Source organism: Tamandua tetradactyla, chromosome 6 (assembly GCF_023851605.1).
Source record: "Tamandua tetradactyla isolate mTamTet1 chromosome 6, mTamTet1.pri, whole genome shotgun sequence".
In the NCBI taxonomy this organism is placed as follows: Eukaryota; Metazoa; Chordata; class Mammalia; order Pilosa; family Myrmecophagidae; genus Tamandua; species Tamandua tetradactyla.
In genome coordinates, this window is record NC_135332.1 from 97384587 (window position 1) to 97402589 (window position 18003).

General features: G+C 37.1%; 1 protein-coding gene across 1 annotated transcript in view; it reads left to right on the forward strand.

The window, feature by feature from the left end:
* The window catches only part of RGS20 (regulator of G protein signaling 20), a 79895-nt gene that overhangs the window by 39611 nt on the left and 22281 nt on the right, over positions 1-18003 (forward strand). The gene's annotated exons all lie outside the window — the stretch shown is intronic.

Here is an 18003-nt window from a genome sequence, read left to right on the forward strand (position 1 = left end):
ACATAAAATCTCTTGTGATCTATAAAGTCCAGTAAAATATGAACTGTTATTTCTCTTAGTCTGCCTTGAAGGTTGCTTATCAACTTGAAGCTTTCAGCTATGATATGAATGAAACTATATTTTCTACGTATGGTACACTAAAAGGACTAGAGAGATCTTCTTCAACTCTTCACAGGTCATCCGCTTTTCTACACGTTCTCATTCAATGAATGAATGAATGAACGAATGAATGTATAAACTTGATATGCCCCAAATACTATATAAGCAAATCCACATATTGATGATACTTTTAGAAAAAAAGCATTTTGGTTGTGTATCTGTTTTTTCTGAGGCCCAAAGCTTTTGGGATTGTTCTAAATTGGAGAAAACCTAACTCATGATGGTCTGAGAACTAGACCTGCATTTTCTAATGTGAAAAGAATTTCAAGATACCTTGTCTGGTGAAAAAATAGAACTGAACAGTTGAATAGTGTGCTTCCAAGTTCTTAAAAAATGTGTATGTTTATATGCATATCTGGAAGGATGTACAAAAGTAGAAGATGATGGTTTCCTCTAGCAAACGACTTTTGTTGGGAATCCTTTAGAATTGTATTCTTTTTCTTCCCATGTGCATGGGTTATTTTCATCTTTTTATGATAACCTTTAAAATGATATCATAAATAAATTATCAAGTTGCTTGGTCAACTGATCCAGATTAAGTACTCAATCATCCTGAGGCTAATGCCAATGACCATTCTGGGTAGAAGCATCAAAATCACCTCCAAGAAGCTCCTTATTCCTCATTACACATTATGGTTCATTTTTACATGGAAATCAAGGCCATTCTTCTGGTTTCAGATAAAGGCTGTGTGAATATAGCTACTTTCCTCACTAACCAGCCTTTGGTCCCATGACTTCCTAGTTTCTGCTACCTCCTGTTTTAGCTCATTGCTATCAACCCAATTTTATGATCTTCACCTTGGCACTTTAGACCAACTTACTCAGATTAGACTATTCTGTCCTTTTTTCTCCACTAAAATTCCTTCTTCTTTTGGTCTCAGCTCTTATTTTTCCCTGCCCCCAGACATATGCCGCCTGTGCCTCTTGTTCATTAGTGCATGTTAGATATAATATTATTTCTTTATATTCTTCGCTAACTAAACACATTCAATCGAATGCAAACAATTAGTGAATTTACTCTTTTACCACCACCACTTCAACACTGCTGAAGCTTCCTTCCTCTCCTCCTTGACTCTATCTTGAGCAGAACACATAGCTTTTCAGGTCAATATCAGTATAAGAACAGTCTCATTTTAAAACAGAACTCATTACAAAATTTAGTGCCATCTAAATCACAATTTCAACTTCATCCAATTCCATTTCATCCTCGCCTAGCTCAGGCCTTTAGAAAGTCATCAGACCAGCCATGGAGAGAGAATAGAAAGATATCTTCTCTTCCTTCCTCGCTCTCTCTCAATTAGTCCCTTTGCTGATTTGGATCCAGCAAGATCAAGAGCAGAGGTGGTGTTTTCAATTCCGTCAGTGGAGTTCTGGCACAGCTCCCTCCCCCATAGATATTCCCCTTTTTCTGACTGAGTTCTTAATAGCTCCCCCTTAGTTGCTGTCTCTATAGTATCCCCTTGAGGTCCTCTTGCCCCAGTAGATAGCCTCTTGAATGGGATCCTTTCAAAAAGATTCAACGTGGCTACCTTCTGTGTCATGCACTTGGCTCAGGGAAATACTCACCCATCCATGCCAGTAGTGCACCTTAACTATTGCTCTTCCTCCTAGATCTCATGTTCCAACCAACCTCTAGAATTAGGTCTTTTCCAGACCAGAGTGAAGTACAATCTCTATACCTGCCAGGCCCTGCAAGGTTCTACCAAATATTCTCCCTCTGCAGGGAGGACCAGCATAAAGGTGGCATCTGAGTTTCTAAGGTTCAGAAAATGTCCAACCAGAGACTGAAATACCAGTCTTCTTTCTTGGCAAGATTCTTCCAATATCTCTGAGTGGTTCTGTTGCTAGTCCCATCATTTGGCTTGGGAGAAGGAAGGGAAAATGGCATTATGCCCTCTACTCCTACAAACTACCTCCAATGGAATCTCCTTTTCTCTAAAATATTCCCAAGATTAGAGATGTGTAGCTTATATTAATCCTCTTAATAAGCTTTACCCAGATGTGTCTAGAATGTGTGGGCATGTATCACCCATTGGCCTTACCTTTAGAAATTTAGGAGACTTTGATAATCCTGAGATGATAGGAAACATCTTATTTAGTACCCTGTTGTAACAACACTATATCCTTCATGTTCGTGATGATCACCTGACTTTTTAAAGGACCTTCAAAAGATTTCTACATTTAAGCAAATATGCAAGACCCATCTTTGCAGTCAGTACTTAAATTTAGTGTCACATTTTATCAAATTCTATACTCACTGTTGTTTCCTGTATCCTACACCTCCTCTTAGATTTCATTTCCTTGCTAAAATAATTATTTAATAGCTTTATTTGGCAGGATATATGAGTGATACGCTCTCTTAAACTTTGTATTTCTGAAAACAACATTCTTTCTTTCTTACTTGCATGCTCTCCCTCTCTTTCTCTCTCTCTCTCATGTCAGTTTTGCTAGGTATAAATTCTAGACTGACTATGCCAAAATGTTTAAAGCAGCCTGATAAGTAAGTAGCCTCTTTCCAAGTGGTAGATAAAAATTTACACCAGAAATCCAGTAAGGAATGTGGAGATCCTTCATCCAATCTTGAAGAATGGGGAAGAAAGGCAAAAATGGGGGCTGCTTTCTTTCTGGGCAAAATTGCACATATTTAAAGAGCACGAGGTCAGTTTTATGAAAGGACTAGACTATCGTAAGAGTTGCAAATATGTAGTTTTATATAGTCAGGGTTTTTTAAATATAATTTATCACATATTCCAGAGATACAACTAAGAATAGCAAGTATTTGTCTTGGTCTTAAGAGGGAAAAAAAATCATGGTTGACCTAACCCTTTGCTGTCTAAAGAGTTGGCTTTTTCTGTTCTGGGTGTGACTGTTAACTTTTTAGTACTTAGAGTTGGAGCACCCACCTTCAACCACTGACTTAGCAGCCTCTATATCGCTATGGGCCACTAGATTAGATTAGATTAGACTAAGCCCTGAACCACCTGGATTGAGTTCAGTCATTTCAATAAGTATATTTAATGTTAGTAAATTTGCTTCGTTGAAGTTCAGTAAATGTACACTCTCCCGTCCCTTTCTGGGAGAATTCTATTTTGTGTGTGTGTGTTCTTTGCATGTGCACACACACGTTGTGTGTACATTTTTGTGTGTATTTTGTATTTTGTTTTTATTCCTAAACATTTTTAAAATAAATTATTTTGCTTATACATAGCAAAGAAGCTAAAACTTCTTAAGATGTTTAAAATTAACATCTGTGTTAGTTGTCAGGCTGCCATGACAAATACCCCATAGTACATTGGCTTAAACAATGGGAATTTTTCTCACAGTTTCAGAGGCTAGGAGATTTGCTTTCTCTCAGGGCAGCAGTGTTTTGGCTGGCTGGCAATCTTGGATTCTTTGGCTTTCCCATTATACGCTATGTCTTCTCATTTCTCTTTCAAGTTCCTGCTGACTTCCAGCTTCTCTCTGTGTCCTTTTCCATTTACAATTTACTTTGTTTATAAGGACTCCAACCATATTAGATTCAGGTTGACCCTCTTTCAGCTTGGGCCTCACCTTAACTAATAATTTCTTCAAGGTCCTATTTATAAATGGGTTCACACCCACAGGATCAAGGATTAGGACCCAAACCTGCCTTTTTTGGGGGGGGGGGGTGATTCAATTCTCAGTGGCATCTAAAGCAGATAACAGAGGTAGCACTGAGGAGAACCACTTTGCTCTGAAAAAAAGCCAATTAACAGAGGTTCTCCTTCCAGAAACAGCCATCCTCTCCTCGCAGTACTGTCCAAAGGGACAGTTAAAACAAAAATGGCTTGGGGGTTATAAAAGTGGATTTGGATCTCTACCAGGGGAATTTGTCCTCTCCAATTTCCTTATATTCTAGTCTAATTTCTTCAGGCCCTTGGGTAGCCCAGATGGTGGGATAAAGTTTGTGAGGGTCTCTGAGGGTTGTGAATTTGTCATTTTAGAGTCTTCAATGCTCCTTCACTGTGGTCTCATTTGTTATCCTATACACTTGTAGAGCCAGAACTCAGGTCTTGGGCCTCAAGAGATGGGAGATTTTTTTCCCCACATATTACTTGACATTTCTTCGTATTCCCAGTATATACAATTCTGAAAATCATGGCTATTGTCAGAACTTGGAAACAATAATGAAAATAGCTATTGATAGAATCTAACCACCGAGTTTAAGTTTACAAGAAGATAATAACCTTTCTGAGCTCATTTCAGTTAGGCTAAAAAATTTTTCTAACATCACTGTTTTTGACTCCAGCTTACTAACAGATGGTGATTCAGATGAAGAGTTTTCCTTGCTTTCAGTTGAATTTTGAAAACAAGCCCTCATAGATGTCAGGTTCCTAGGAATTTGGAAACCCCATGCCTCAGTAGGAGCAGCTCTTGCTGAAGATCTGAAATATCTAATAAGCAGCCAGTCTGTACTACTCCCATTATCACAGTCTGCTTTTGAACTGCCATAAATTCTAGAATAAAGCGTCTGAGATTGTTTACATAGGCTTTACTGTCATCTGAGTTCTCAGCCTTGGGATCCTGGGGGTTACCGAAGGATGATGTGTATGGCCTGCTTCAGTCACCCCAACCGAAAAGGAACGTTGCCCAGCAGTCTACGCCAGAGATGATAATGTGCACACCTCACCCCGCTCAGAAAAAAAGAAAAGGAGAAGAATGGCAGTGCCAGAGAAACACTCCTTCTGCATTATTTAGAAAGAGCAAATGGAAATGAAATGTGTATTGCATTCTCCCACAGAAAGAGTTAAGGAAAAGAAGAGATGTGTGACGCTAGTTTGGTCAAACAGATAATTTATCATATCTAAAAGAACTAGCTGCATCAGCATATACACCAGGGGGATATTTTTTCAATCACCTAAATAGGTAGCAACTAACATTCACTTATTATATATTATTAGACTTTGTATTAAATTAGACATTACTGAAAAAAATTATTTACTCTGCAAAATGCTTGTGACACTAAATATGCACTCTCCATATGCAGCCACATATTTGTCCTTTTTTTAGGTTTTTAAATTTTATTTATTTATTTTTTATCATCACATAACTGTAATGCATCATCATGATCATTTCTTAGAACATGTACATCAATTCAGAAAAAGAAATTGAAAGAAAACAGAAAAAAATTCATACAAACCATACCCCTTAACCCTCCCTTTCATTGATCACTAGCAATTCAATCTACTAAATTTATTTTAACCTTTGTTCCCTATATTATTTATTTATTTTTAATCCATATGTTTTACTCGTCTATCACTAAGATAGATAAAAGGGGCATCAGACACGAGGTTTTCACAACCACACGGTCACATTGCAAAAGTTTATCATTATACAATCATCTTCCAGAAACATGGCTACTGGAACACAGCTCTACATTTTCAGCCAGTTCCCTCCAACCTCTCCATTACACCTTAACTAAACAGGTGGTATCTATTTAATGGGTAAGAATAACATCCAGGATAACCTCTCAACTCTATTTGGAATCTCTCAGCCATTGACACTTTATTTTGTCTCATTTCACTCTTTCCCCTTTTGGTTGAGAAGGTTTTCTCAATCCCTTGATGCTGAGTCCCAGCTCATTCTAGGATTTCTGTCCCACATTGCCAGAAAGGTCCACACCTGGGAGTCATGTCCCACATAGAGAGGGGGAGGGCAGTGAGTTTGCTCATCTTGTTGGCTGAGAGAGAGAGAGTCCACATCTAAGCAACAGATGAGGTGCTCTTGGGGGTGACTGTTAGGATTAATTTTAAGTGGCTTAGCCTATCCTTTAGGGGGTTAAGTTTCTTATGAACAAACCCCAAGATTGGGGTCTCAGCCTATTGCTTTGGTTGTCCCCACTGCTTGTGATAATATCATGAATTCTCCACTTGGGGAAGTTGAATTTTCCCCCTTTTTCACCATTCCCCCAAGGGGACTTGCAAATACTTTTTTACTCACTGTTCAAATCATTCTGGGATTTATCAAGGCATCACTCTGGACAAACCCACAAAATCTCATCTCCACTCAAAGTTCCAATTATTATGTTGTTAAATTAAGCTGTCCACATAAGTTATTGGGAAATGCACTAGTCAAAATATAAATTTTGTACCAAATAAACATTTTTTCTTTAGTCTCACACATAAGTTAAAGTTTTAAAATATTAATTGCCATCTATTTTCTACAACATGCAGTATTGACATTCCTTTGTTCTTCCCCATGCAAAAACATTTTTAAATTTGTGCAACTGGTCATTATCATTATATATTCTAGGCATTCCTAGATTATACCATCTCAGTCTTTATCATCTATCTTTCCTCCTGATTTTGTTTGTGCCCCCAGGCCTCCTTCTATCATTCTCACATTCAGCTTCATTCAGTGTTCTAACATTATTGTTTACAGTTAGGTAGTATTGTGCTTTCCGTTTCTGAATTTTTACAATCAGTCCTGTTGCACAATCTGTATCCCTTGAGCTCCAATTACCTAATATCTATCTCCTGATGGTCCCTGTTACCAACTAAAATTCTCCAAGTTCATTCACTAATGTCAGTTCATATCAGTGAGACCATACAGTATTTGTCCTTTGTTTCTAGCTAATGTCACTCAGCATAATGTCCTTAAGGTCTATCCATGTTGTTACATACTTCATAACTTTATTCTGCCTTACAGCTGCATAATATTCCATCGTATGTGTATACCACAGCTTGTTTAGCCCCTCATCTGTTGATGGACATTTTGGCTGTTTCCATCTCTTTGCAATTGTAAATAATGCTGCTATAAACTTTGGTGTGCAAATGTCCATTTGTGTCCTTGCTCTCGTGTCCTCTGAGTAGATACCTAGCAATGGTATTGCTGGGTCATGTGGCAATTCTATACTTAGCTTCCTGAGGAACTGCCAAACTGCCTTCCACAGTGGTTGTACCATTTGACATTCCCACCAACCATGGATAAGTGTGCCTCTTTCTCCACATCCTCTCCAGCATTTGTCATTTTCTGTTTTATTGATAACGGCCATTCTGATGGGTGTGAGATGATATCTCATTGTGGTTTTGATTTGCATTTCCATAATTGCCAGGGAAGTTGAGCATCTTTTCATGTGCTTTTAAGGCATCAAAATTGGAAAGACAGAAGTAAAACTCTCACTGTTTGCAGATGCTATACTATATTTTGAAAACCCCAAAAAATCCACAGCAAAACTATTAGAGCTAATAAGTGAGTACAGCAAAGTGGCAGTTTACAAGATTAGCACTCAAAAATCTGTAATGTTTCTATATACTAGTAATGAACAATCTGAGAGGGAAATTAAAAAAAAATTCCATTTATAATTGCAACCAAAATCATAAAATATTTAGAAATAAATTTAACTAAAGATACAAAAGACCTATACGAAGAAAACTACATGAAATTGTCAAAAGAAATCACAGAAGACCTAAATAAATAGAAGGGCATACCATGTTCATGGATTGGAAGACTAAATATAATTAAGATGTCAATTCTACCTAAATTGATTTACAGATTCAATGCAATATCAATTAAAATCCAAAAAAATTACCTTTCAGAAATAGAAAAACCAATAACCAAATTTATCTGGAAGGGCAGGGTACCCCAAATAGCTAAAAATATCCTGAGAAAGAAAAATAAAGTTGGAGGTCTCACACTACCTGACTTTAAGGTGTATTATGAAGCTACAGTGGTCAAAACAGCATGGCACAGGCCTAAAGATAGATATACTGACCAATGGAATCAAATGGAGTGTTCAGATATAGATCATCTCATCTATGGACAGTTGATCTTTGATATGGCAGTCAAGCCAACTCACCTAGAACAGAACAGTCTCTTCAATAAATGGTGCCTAGAGAACTGGATATCCACATGCAAAAGAATGAAAGAGGATTCGTATCTCACACCCTATACAAAAATTAACTCAAAATATATCAATGACCTAAACATTAGATCTAAGACCATAAAACTACTAGAAGAAAATATAGGGAAATATCTTATAAACCTTAAAATAGGAGGCAGTTTCCTAGACCTTACACCCAAAGCATGAACACTGAAGAAAGAAATAAATGGGAACTCCTCAAAATTAAACACTTTTGTGCATCAAAGAACTTCATCAAGAAAGTAAAAAGGCAGCTCACACAATGGGCAACAATATTTAGAAATGATATATCAGATAAAGGTCTAGTATCCAGAATATATAAAGAGATTGTTCAACTCAACAACAAAAAGACAGACAACCCAATTACAAAATGGGCAAAAGATGTATTTGTCTTTTAAATAAGCGTGGAGTAATTGAAAGTATCTCACTCTGCTAATTATGAGATAGCTAATAATAATAAGTTCCAGTAATTTAAAAACTAGATAAAGTGGATGTTTCTTTTTCAGGAAATGACAAATACTATATTGGCTCAGAAAGAGAAAAAAAGTATGAGAAGACAGAAATCAAAGAAGAAATTGAAAATATAGTCAATAAGCAGTCACTCCTAAAAGGGTCCAGTAATTTTAGGCAAATCACTTAAAATAATTAAATAATTATTTAATTAATTTAATTTTAATTAATTAATTTAAATTTTAAAATTAATTTAATTTTAATGAATTTAATTAAAAATAATTAAATAATTCCCTCATGAGAAGAGATAGATGATTAACAGATACATAGCTAGAGAAAGATGATTGATCAATATAGAAATAAAGATGATAAAGATTGATGATAGGTAGGTAGGTAGATAGATAGGTAAAGAAAATTCCTGACAGCATGTTACCAAATCAAAGTCAGCAGTATAAAAGAATAATCATATATTAGGCCCCAAAATAGTTTACCTTGGTAATGTAAGAGTGATTCAAAATTAAGAAATTCATTAACATAATTTACTTCATTAATTCTTTGAGAAAATTCATATGATCATGTCAATAGATTTTTAAAAATCTGATAAAATTCAGCATTAAAAACTTTTCATTAAAGAAATTTTCAAAGATACATAAATGTAGAGAGAATAGTAGACAAATGCCCATGTGTTAATCATAGAACTTGAACAATGATCAACATTTTGTCTACCGTTCAGTATCCATGTTATAGTAAAACTTCTACCTGACTTTCAGGTTCTCCTATTTCTCCACAGACCAGTAGGGCAAATTCTACCAAATCATAGGGAAAAATAATTCCCTTTGAAGATTAAATAGATAGATAGAAAGATAAACAGATAGATAGGTATGGATATATTAGATAAAGAGAGAGAGAGAGATTGATAGACAGTCAACCACTCCTGTCCATCAAGACTCCAGAATCTAGCAATGGAGTGAAAGCATACCTATTAATTACAGCTTTGGGAAATGAGAGGTGATAGGTAATTAGTTCATTTTTATAGATATAGCCCATGTTTCTGCACATTTTCTCATTAATTCAAAACCATAAATGTTTTAAGAGGACAAAATTATTGAACCATGTGTAAGAATTATGAGAAACCATGTAAGAAATACTAACAATACAGAAAAAAATAGACTATGAGAAAAAGGTAAAGCTCAATAAGGATGAATTGAGACAGGAAACAGTAAAAAAAAGAAATGAGGAATTATCAATTAGAAAAATAGTTAACACAGGACTAACCCGATATAAATGCTAAATAAATGTAATCATCAAGAATTATTCAATGTGGAAGGACAAAACTGGAAATGGGTTACACCTGTCCACAGTGCATGAACTTGAATGCTGTCTCAGCAACTCATACCTCTCGTTTCATCTGACAGTGTCTTATATATTTAAGCTTTTCAGTATCCGTTAAAAAGTTATACATCCATCGACTGGTGAAGGGATAAGCAAATAATAGTGTATCCAGCCAACGGAATTCTACTCAGCAATAAAAAGGAATGAACTATTGATATAAATAACAATTTCAAAATAACTATGCTGGGGGAAATAAGCCAGGCAAAAAGGAGCACATGTTGTATGATTCCATTTATTTAAAACTCATGAACATGCAAATTAATATATAGTGACAGCCAATCAGTGACTGCCTGCCACGGGGAAGAGAAGGAGTACCAGGGGGCACGAGGAAACTTTGGGAGGTGATGGATGTATTCACTCCCCTGATTGTGGTGATGGTTTCACAAGTGTATACATGTTGAGACTTATCAAGTTGTACACATTAAACATGTGCGCTTTATTGTATGTCAATTGTACCTCAATAAAGCTGTATAAATAGTATATAAAGAGAGACTTTGACAGAATTTGCCTTTGATTTCTGGGTTTTTATTAATTTTTTGAGAAGTTGTAGGTTTATGGAACATCCATGCATAAAATACAGATTCCCCATATACCACCCTATTATTAACATTTTGTATTGGTGTGGTACATATGTTGCTATTGATGAGAGAATATTTTCATAATGGTACTAGTAACTATAGTCCATGATTCATCTTAGGGTTGGTTCACTGTTTGCGTTGGATTAAAAAATATATATTATAGGAACATACATACAACCCAACATTTCCCCTTTTAACCATTCACAATACTGTGCTACCACAACTACCATCCATAACCATAGTTTTTCCATCACCCCAAACAGAAACTCTGTGCATTTTAAACCTTAGCTTCCCATTGCCTTTGACTTCAGGAGATTGTATTTAGTCCTATGAAAATTTAGGATGTACCTTAAGAGTTTGATCACTGGACCATCAAGATTCTTCCATGTATCTAAAAAGAAATTGGTACATAAAAATAAAATATATTAACAAATAAGATAGGCCAGCAAAGCTTATCATATATTACATAAATAGAAAAAACTTCCTTAACTTCATAAAATTGTCTTCCCCAAAAAGAAACGACAGCATCATACTTTTGAGGGCAAAGTATCCTGAGTCTTCCCACTAAAGTCCTAAAGAAGGCTTAATAGTCTGGCTCCTTTTTAATGAAGTTCCTGACCAATGAATAAGACCAAGGGGAGGAAAGATATTCACAATTCCAAAGTCTTACCTAAGGTTTTTTTTTTGTTTGTTTGTTTGTTTTTACTTTTTTATTGTATAGTATAACATTTATACAAAACAAAGCAATGAAAAAGCAATAGTTTTCAAGGAACTCTTCAACAAGTGGTTACAGGACAGGTCCTAGAGTCTGTTGTGGGCTACCATAAGATCCTGTCATATTTTTCCTTCTAACTGCTTCAGAATATAGGCAGCTGGAGGGCTTAAATACTTTTTCTATCATCACATGACTTTTTTTCTTCTTTTTTGTGAACAATAACATATATACAAAAAAGCTATAAATTTCAAAGCACAGTGCCACAATTAGTTGTAGAACATATTTCAGACCTTGACATGGGTAACAATTTCATAACTTTAGGTTTTTACTTCTAGCTGTTCTAAAATACTGGAGACTAAAAGAGATATCAATTTAATGGTTCAGCATTCATATTCATTTGTTAAGTCCTATCTTCTATGTATAACTCCACTATCGCCTTTAATCTTTCTATTCCACTATTTAGGGATGTTTGGACTATTCTCATTCTAACTTATTCATTCTGGAAGGGGCTGTCAATAGTATGGGATAGGAAGATGGAACCAGCTGATTTGGGAGAGGCTGGACCCTCTAAGTTTCAGGACTCATCTGGTCCAGGGACCCATCTGGAGGTTGTAGTTTTCTGGAAATTACCCTAGTGCATGGAATCTTTGTAGAATCTTATATATTGCCCTAGGTGTTCTTTAGGATTGACTGGAATGGTTTTGACTGGAGGTTGGCAAGATATGATAGGCAGCAATGTCTAACTTCAGCTTGCATAAGATGACCTCCAGAGTAGCCTCTCAACTCTATTTGAGCTCTCTCAGCCATTGATACACTTCTTTTAATAGTTACATTTCTTTTCCCCCTTTTGGTCAGGATGGAATTGTTGATCCCATGGTGCCAGGGCCAGATTCATAACTGGGAGTCATCCCATGCTGCCAGGGAGACTTTCACCACTGTATATTATGTCCCATGTAGGGAGGAGGGCAATGATTTCACTTACACAGTTGGGTTTAGAGAGAGTGAGGCCACATCTGAGCAACAAAAGAGGCCCTCCAGAAGTAACTCTTAGGCACACCTTAGGTAGGCTAAGCTTCTCCACTGCCTACATAAGATTCACAAGAGTAAGCCTTAAGATCAAGGGCTTGGACTATTGATTTGGGTGTCCCTAATGTTTGACACAGTATCAGGGGATTCCCTGATGGTAAGGTTTAATAGTTCCATATTTTTTCTCCCATCCCTCAAGGGACTTTGCCAATACTTTTTGATTATCTGCTTAATATAGTTTAGGATGTATCCAGGCATTACATTAAGCTATGCAGGATTAAAGGCCCTCATTTTTATTCTGGGCACCCTGCGTTTCAATTGTTCAAATGAGTTATCCAGATGGTTTGAGTTAGGTTATGTGCTACAGAAAATTTCGGGTTCAGACAAAATAAACCTTTCTTCCTTTGGTCTCAAAGAGTAGGTGGAGTGGGCCACAGTGGCTCAGCAGGTAAGAGTGCTTGCCTTCCATGCCCGAGGACCTGGGTTCGATTCCCGGTGCCTGCCCATGTTAAAAAAATAAAAAAAGAGTAGGTGTGGTTCTAAAATACAGACAAGGTCTTCTTTACTCCTGTGTTCTGAATTACCTTAATACTGACCTGATCGGCTTTGTTCGTATCTCTAAATACCAGGTTATAGATATATAAAACAACTTCTCAAAATCCAGAAATAAATGTGTCTGCAATAAAAGCTTACAATCTAGACCCCTGTTTTCTTATAAGCATTTTCTAAAGGAGACCATACAATCAATTGTACTTTCATTTCTGGCTTGTTTTGCCTCACTAAATGACGCATAGGTTCATTCACATTGTTGCATGCCTCCTGACTTCATTCCTTTTGTAGCAGCATGATATTCAATTATCGTTAACCAATCTACTTCTCAGTCAGTGCATCCTTCAGCCACCTGCATTCACTAGCTATCATGTATAGTGCCCAAAGTCCACAGTCCATCAACACTCTCAAGTTTAGATAATTTCATTGTTCCCAAGAGAAAGTTAACCAATAGACAAATCTTCACCAAATAGGGAATCTAAACCTCCCCTTGACTCTTGTTCCTCCCTACATTATTTACCTCTGCTTTTGCTGTGGTTCTGCTGATGTTTTCCTGTTAAACATAGCCCACAGCATGCAATAGCAGTTTTCTCCCTGTATCCTGGACTTAAGTAGTCTTTGTACATAAATCATACCTTTGAAATAGATCTTCCAAGAACTTATTTATATTTCTAGTTTAATCAGTGGGACACATAGGTCTATACAACCACTTTCAATCTTGTTCATGTTCAATATGGTAATATTACTTATAGACCCACCAGAGAACAGCCTTCACTTCTATCTATTCCCTTACATTTGAATTCAGTCTCGTTAGCTAACCATTCACCCATCTCTAGCTTCTGTGCATCTCTATGTCCCCTATATTCTGTACAATAAGCCTCTCATTTTACCTTTACCATGGCCATAAAAGTGGAGTCATACATTATTCTAGTTTGCTAGCTGCTGGAATGCAATATACTAGAAATGGAATGGCTTTTAAAAAGGGGAATTTAATCAGTTGCTAGTTTACAGTTCTAAGGCCAAGAAAATGTCCCCATTACAACAAGTCTATAGAAATGTCCAATCAAAGGCATCTAGGGAAAGATACCTTGGTTCAAAAAGGTCGATGAAGTTCAGGGTCTCTCTCTCTAGTGAGAAGGCACATGGCACACACAGTCACAGTTTCTCTCTCATCTGGAAAGGCACGTGGTGAACATGGTCAGTGTTCCTCTCTCATCTGGAAGGGCACATAGCGAACATGGCATCATCTTCTAGCTTCTTCTCCTGGCTTCCTGTTTCATGAAGCTCCCGGGGAGGTATTTTCCTTCTTCATCTCCAAAGGTTGCTGGCTGGTGGACTCTGCTTCTTGTGGTTATGTCATTCTGCTCTGCTCTCTCTGAATCTCTTTCATTCTCCAAAATGTTTCCTCTTTTATAGGACTCCAGAAACTTATCAAGACCCACCCAAATGGGTGGGGAGACATGTCGTCACCTAATCCAGCTTAACAACCACTCTTGATTAAATCACATCTCCAGGGAGATGATCTGATTACAGTTTCAAACATACAGTATTGAATAGGGATTATTCTATCTTTATGAAATGGGATTTTTATTAAAACATGGCTTTTCTAGGGGACACACATCCTTTCAAACCAGCGCATACATTATCTTTTTTTTGTATAGGTTATTTCACTCAGCAATATGTCCTCAAGACTCATCCATCTTTTCATGTGCTTTAGGACGTTGTTTCATCTTACTGCTGCATAATATTCCATCAAATGTATATACCACATTTTGTTAATCCACTCATCTGTTGATGGGCATTTGAATTCTTTCCATTTTTTAGTGATTGTGAATATGAACATCAGCGTGTCAATGTCTGTTTGTGTCACTGCTTTCAGCTGTCCTAGGTATATACCAAGTAGTGCTATTGCTGGGTCCTAGGGCAACTCAATATGTAGTTTCCTAAGGAACTGCTAAGGTGTCTTCCATAGTGGTGTACTATTATACATTCCCGCCAGCAGTGTAAAACTGTCCCAATTTCTCCACATCCTCTCCAACATTTATAGCTTTCTGTTTGCTTAATAGCAGCCATTCTTATAGGTGTGAGGTGGTATTTCATTGTAGTCTTGATCTGCATTTCCCTTATAGTCAATAAAAATGAACATCTATTTGTGTACTTTTGAGCCATCTGTATTTGCTTTTCAGAAAAATAACTATTCATATCTTTAGCCCATTTTATAGTTGGGTTGTCTGTTCTTTTGTTGTTGTGCTGTATGATTTCTTTATCTATGCAGGATATCAAACCTTTGTCCGATATGTGATTTCCAAATATTTTGACCACTGTGGCTTTATAATAAGTTTTAAAGTCAGGAAATGTTAATCCCCCCACTTTCTTCATCTTTTTTTAGGCTGCTTTTAGCTATTCGGGGTCTCTTTCCCTTCCAGATGAATTTGGTAACTAACTTTTCCAAGTCTTCAAAGAAGGTTGTTGGAATTTTAATTGGTACTGCATTGAATCTGTAGATCAATTTGTGTAGAACTGATATCTTAACTATATTTAGCCTTACTATCCAGGAGCAGTAAATGTCTTTCCACCTATTTATAGATCTTCTTTGATTTCTTTTAGCAATGTTATATAGTTTTCTATGTACAAATCCTTATGCCCCTAGTTAAGTTCATTCCTAAGTATTTGATTATTTTAGTGGCTATTTTGAATGGAAATTTTTCCTTAACTGACTCCTGTTAGGTCATTGCTTCTTGTTATAGTTTTCTAGCTGCCAGAATGCAACACACCAGAGATGGATTGGCTTTTAATAAAAGGGGATTTATTTTGTTAGTTCTCCAGAGGAAAGGCAGCCAACTTTCCACTGAGGTTCTTTCTTATGTGGGAAGGCACAGGATGGTCTCTGCTGGTCTTCTCTCCAGGCCTCTGGGTTCTAACATCTTTCCCTGGGATAATTTCTTTCTGCATCTCCAAAGGCCTGGGCTGAGCTGCGAGTGCTGAGATGAGGTATGCTGAGCTGCTTGGGCTGAGCTATGTTGCGCTCTCTCATTTAAGCACCAGCCAATTAAGTCAAACATCATTCATTGCAGCAGGCACACCTCCTAGCCAACTGCAGATGTAATCAGCAACAGATGAGGTTCAGGTACCATTGGCTCATATCCACAGCAACAGAAGTAGGTGGCTTCACCTGGCCAAGTTGACAACTGACTCTAACTACATGTCCACCTCTTGTCAACTTGGCAACTACTCGCATCACCTTAAACAGGTGCAAAAAATTCTTTTCTGGCTGTGGACCTGTGAATCTCAAAACAAGTTATCTGATGCCAATATGCAAAGGAGGACAGTCACAGGATCCATAGGGAGAAACTGGAAGGAAAACCTGCAGGGCAAACACCATTGGATTTCAAAGTTTGAAAGTCATTTTTCCTTCGGCTTTAGAAAGTGGTAACCCCACCCTTTCCAAGGGCTTATGCAGTGCCCACCTCTTTCCAAATCACCCTCAGGGAACATTGAGGAGACCACATTTTTCTTGACTCCACTCTCTCCAGGCATCAGGGCCACCCCTGGGCTCTCTGCCATTTTCAGGGCACATGCTCAACCCCTCATGTGGTGGCAGCCAGGCTCTCCCCAGTCCCTCAAGGAGCATGCCCTACCTTCTCCAAGGCCTGAGGCTGCACAACTCTTCCACTGCAACAAGGTGGGAGGCTCATCCTTGCCCTTCAGGGTAAACTCACTCTCTCCATGCATATGAGTGGGTCCACTCTCCTGGCTGAGGTTTCTTGGCTTCAGATCTGAGCTTCCATGGTTCTCACTCTACACACTCTAATTTGTCCCTTTGAGACCCCCTTTGTCCAGATTGGCAGTAGTTCTGTTTACACCAACAGTCTCTTCAAGTACTCCAGGACTTCTCTATCATTCTCTTCACAGTTCCTCCAAAATCTTCCCCTTAGCCATCAAAAAAAAACATTCCAACATATCTGGTATTTGCAAACCACAGCAGCACCCCACTCTCCGGTACCAAATCTGTTATAGTTTGCTAGTTGCCAGAATGCAACACACCAAGATGGATTGGCTTTTAATAAAAGGGGATTTATTTTGTTAGTTCTTCAGAGGAAAGGCAGCTAACTTTCCACTGAGGTTCTTTTCACTTCTGTATAGAAATGTCATTGATTTTTGCACATTAACTTTATATCCCACCACCTTGATGAATTTGTTTACAAGCTCAAGTAACTTTGTTGTAGATTTCTCAGCATCTCCAAGTATAGTATCATGTCATCTACAAATAATGAAAGTTTTACTTCTTCCTTTCCAATTTGAATGCCTTTAATGTCTTTCTCCTGCCAAATTGTTCTAGCTAGAACTTCTAGTACAGTCTTGAATAATAGTGGTGACAGACGGCATCCTTGTCTCGTTCCCAATTTTAGGGGAAAGCTTTCAGTCTTTCTCCACTGAGTATGATGCTGGCTATCAGCTTTTCATATACCCTCTATCATACTGAGGAAGTTATTTTGATTCCTATCTTTTGAATTGTTTTTATCAGAAAAAGATCTTGAATTTTGTCAAAGTCTTTTTCATTATCAATCAACACGGTCATGTGATTTTCCCCTTATGATTTGTTAATGTGCTGTATTAAATTAATTGATTTTCTTATATTGAATCATCCTTGCATTCCTGGTCTAAACCCCACTTGGTTATGGTGTATAATTCTTTTAACGTTTATTAGATTTGATTTGCTAGCATTTTTGTTGGGAATTTTTGCATCTATGTTCATTAGGGAGATTGGCCTGTGGTCTTTTTTCATACAGCATTTTTACCCAGTTTTTGGTATTAAAATGATATTAGCTAAAAAAAAAAATAAAAAATTTTTTAAAAATTAAAAAAAAAAAAAAACAGGCCATAAACAGAGTTCTCACCTGCCATGCCAGAGACCCAGTTCTATTCCCAGTGCCTGTCCATGAAAAAAAAAGATATTATCTTCATAAAATTAGTTAGGTAGAGTTCCTTTTTCCTCAGTTTTTTTGAAAAGTTTGAGCAGTATTGGTGTTAGTTCTTTTTGGAATGTTTGCTATAATTCCCCCTGTGAAGCCATCTGGCCCTGGGCTTTTCTTTGTTGGAAGATTTTTGATGACTGATTGAATTCCTTTACTTGTGATTGGTTTATTGAAATCTTCTATTTCTTCCTGAGTCAGTATAGCTTGTTTGTGTGTCTCCAGGAATTTGTCCATTTCATCTAAATTGTCTAGTTTGTTGGTATATAGTTGTTCATA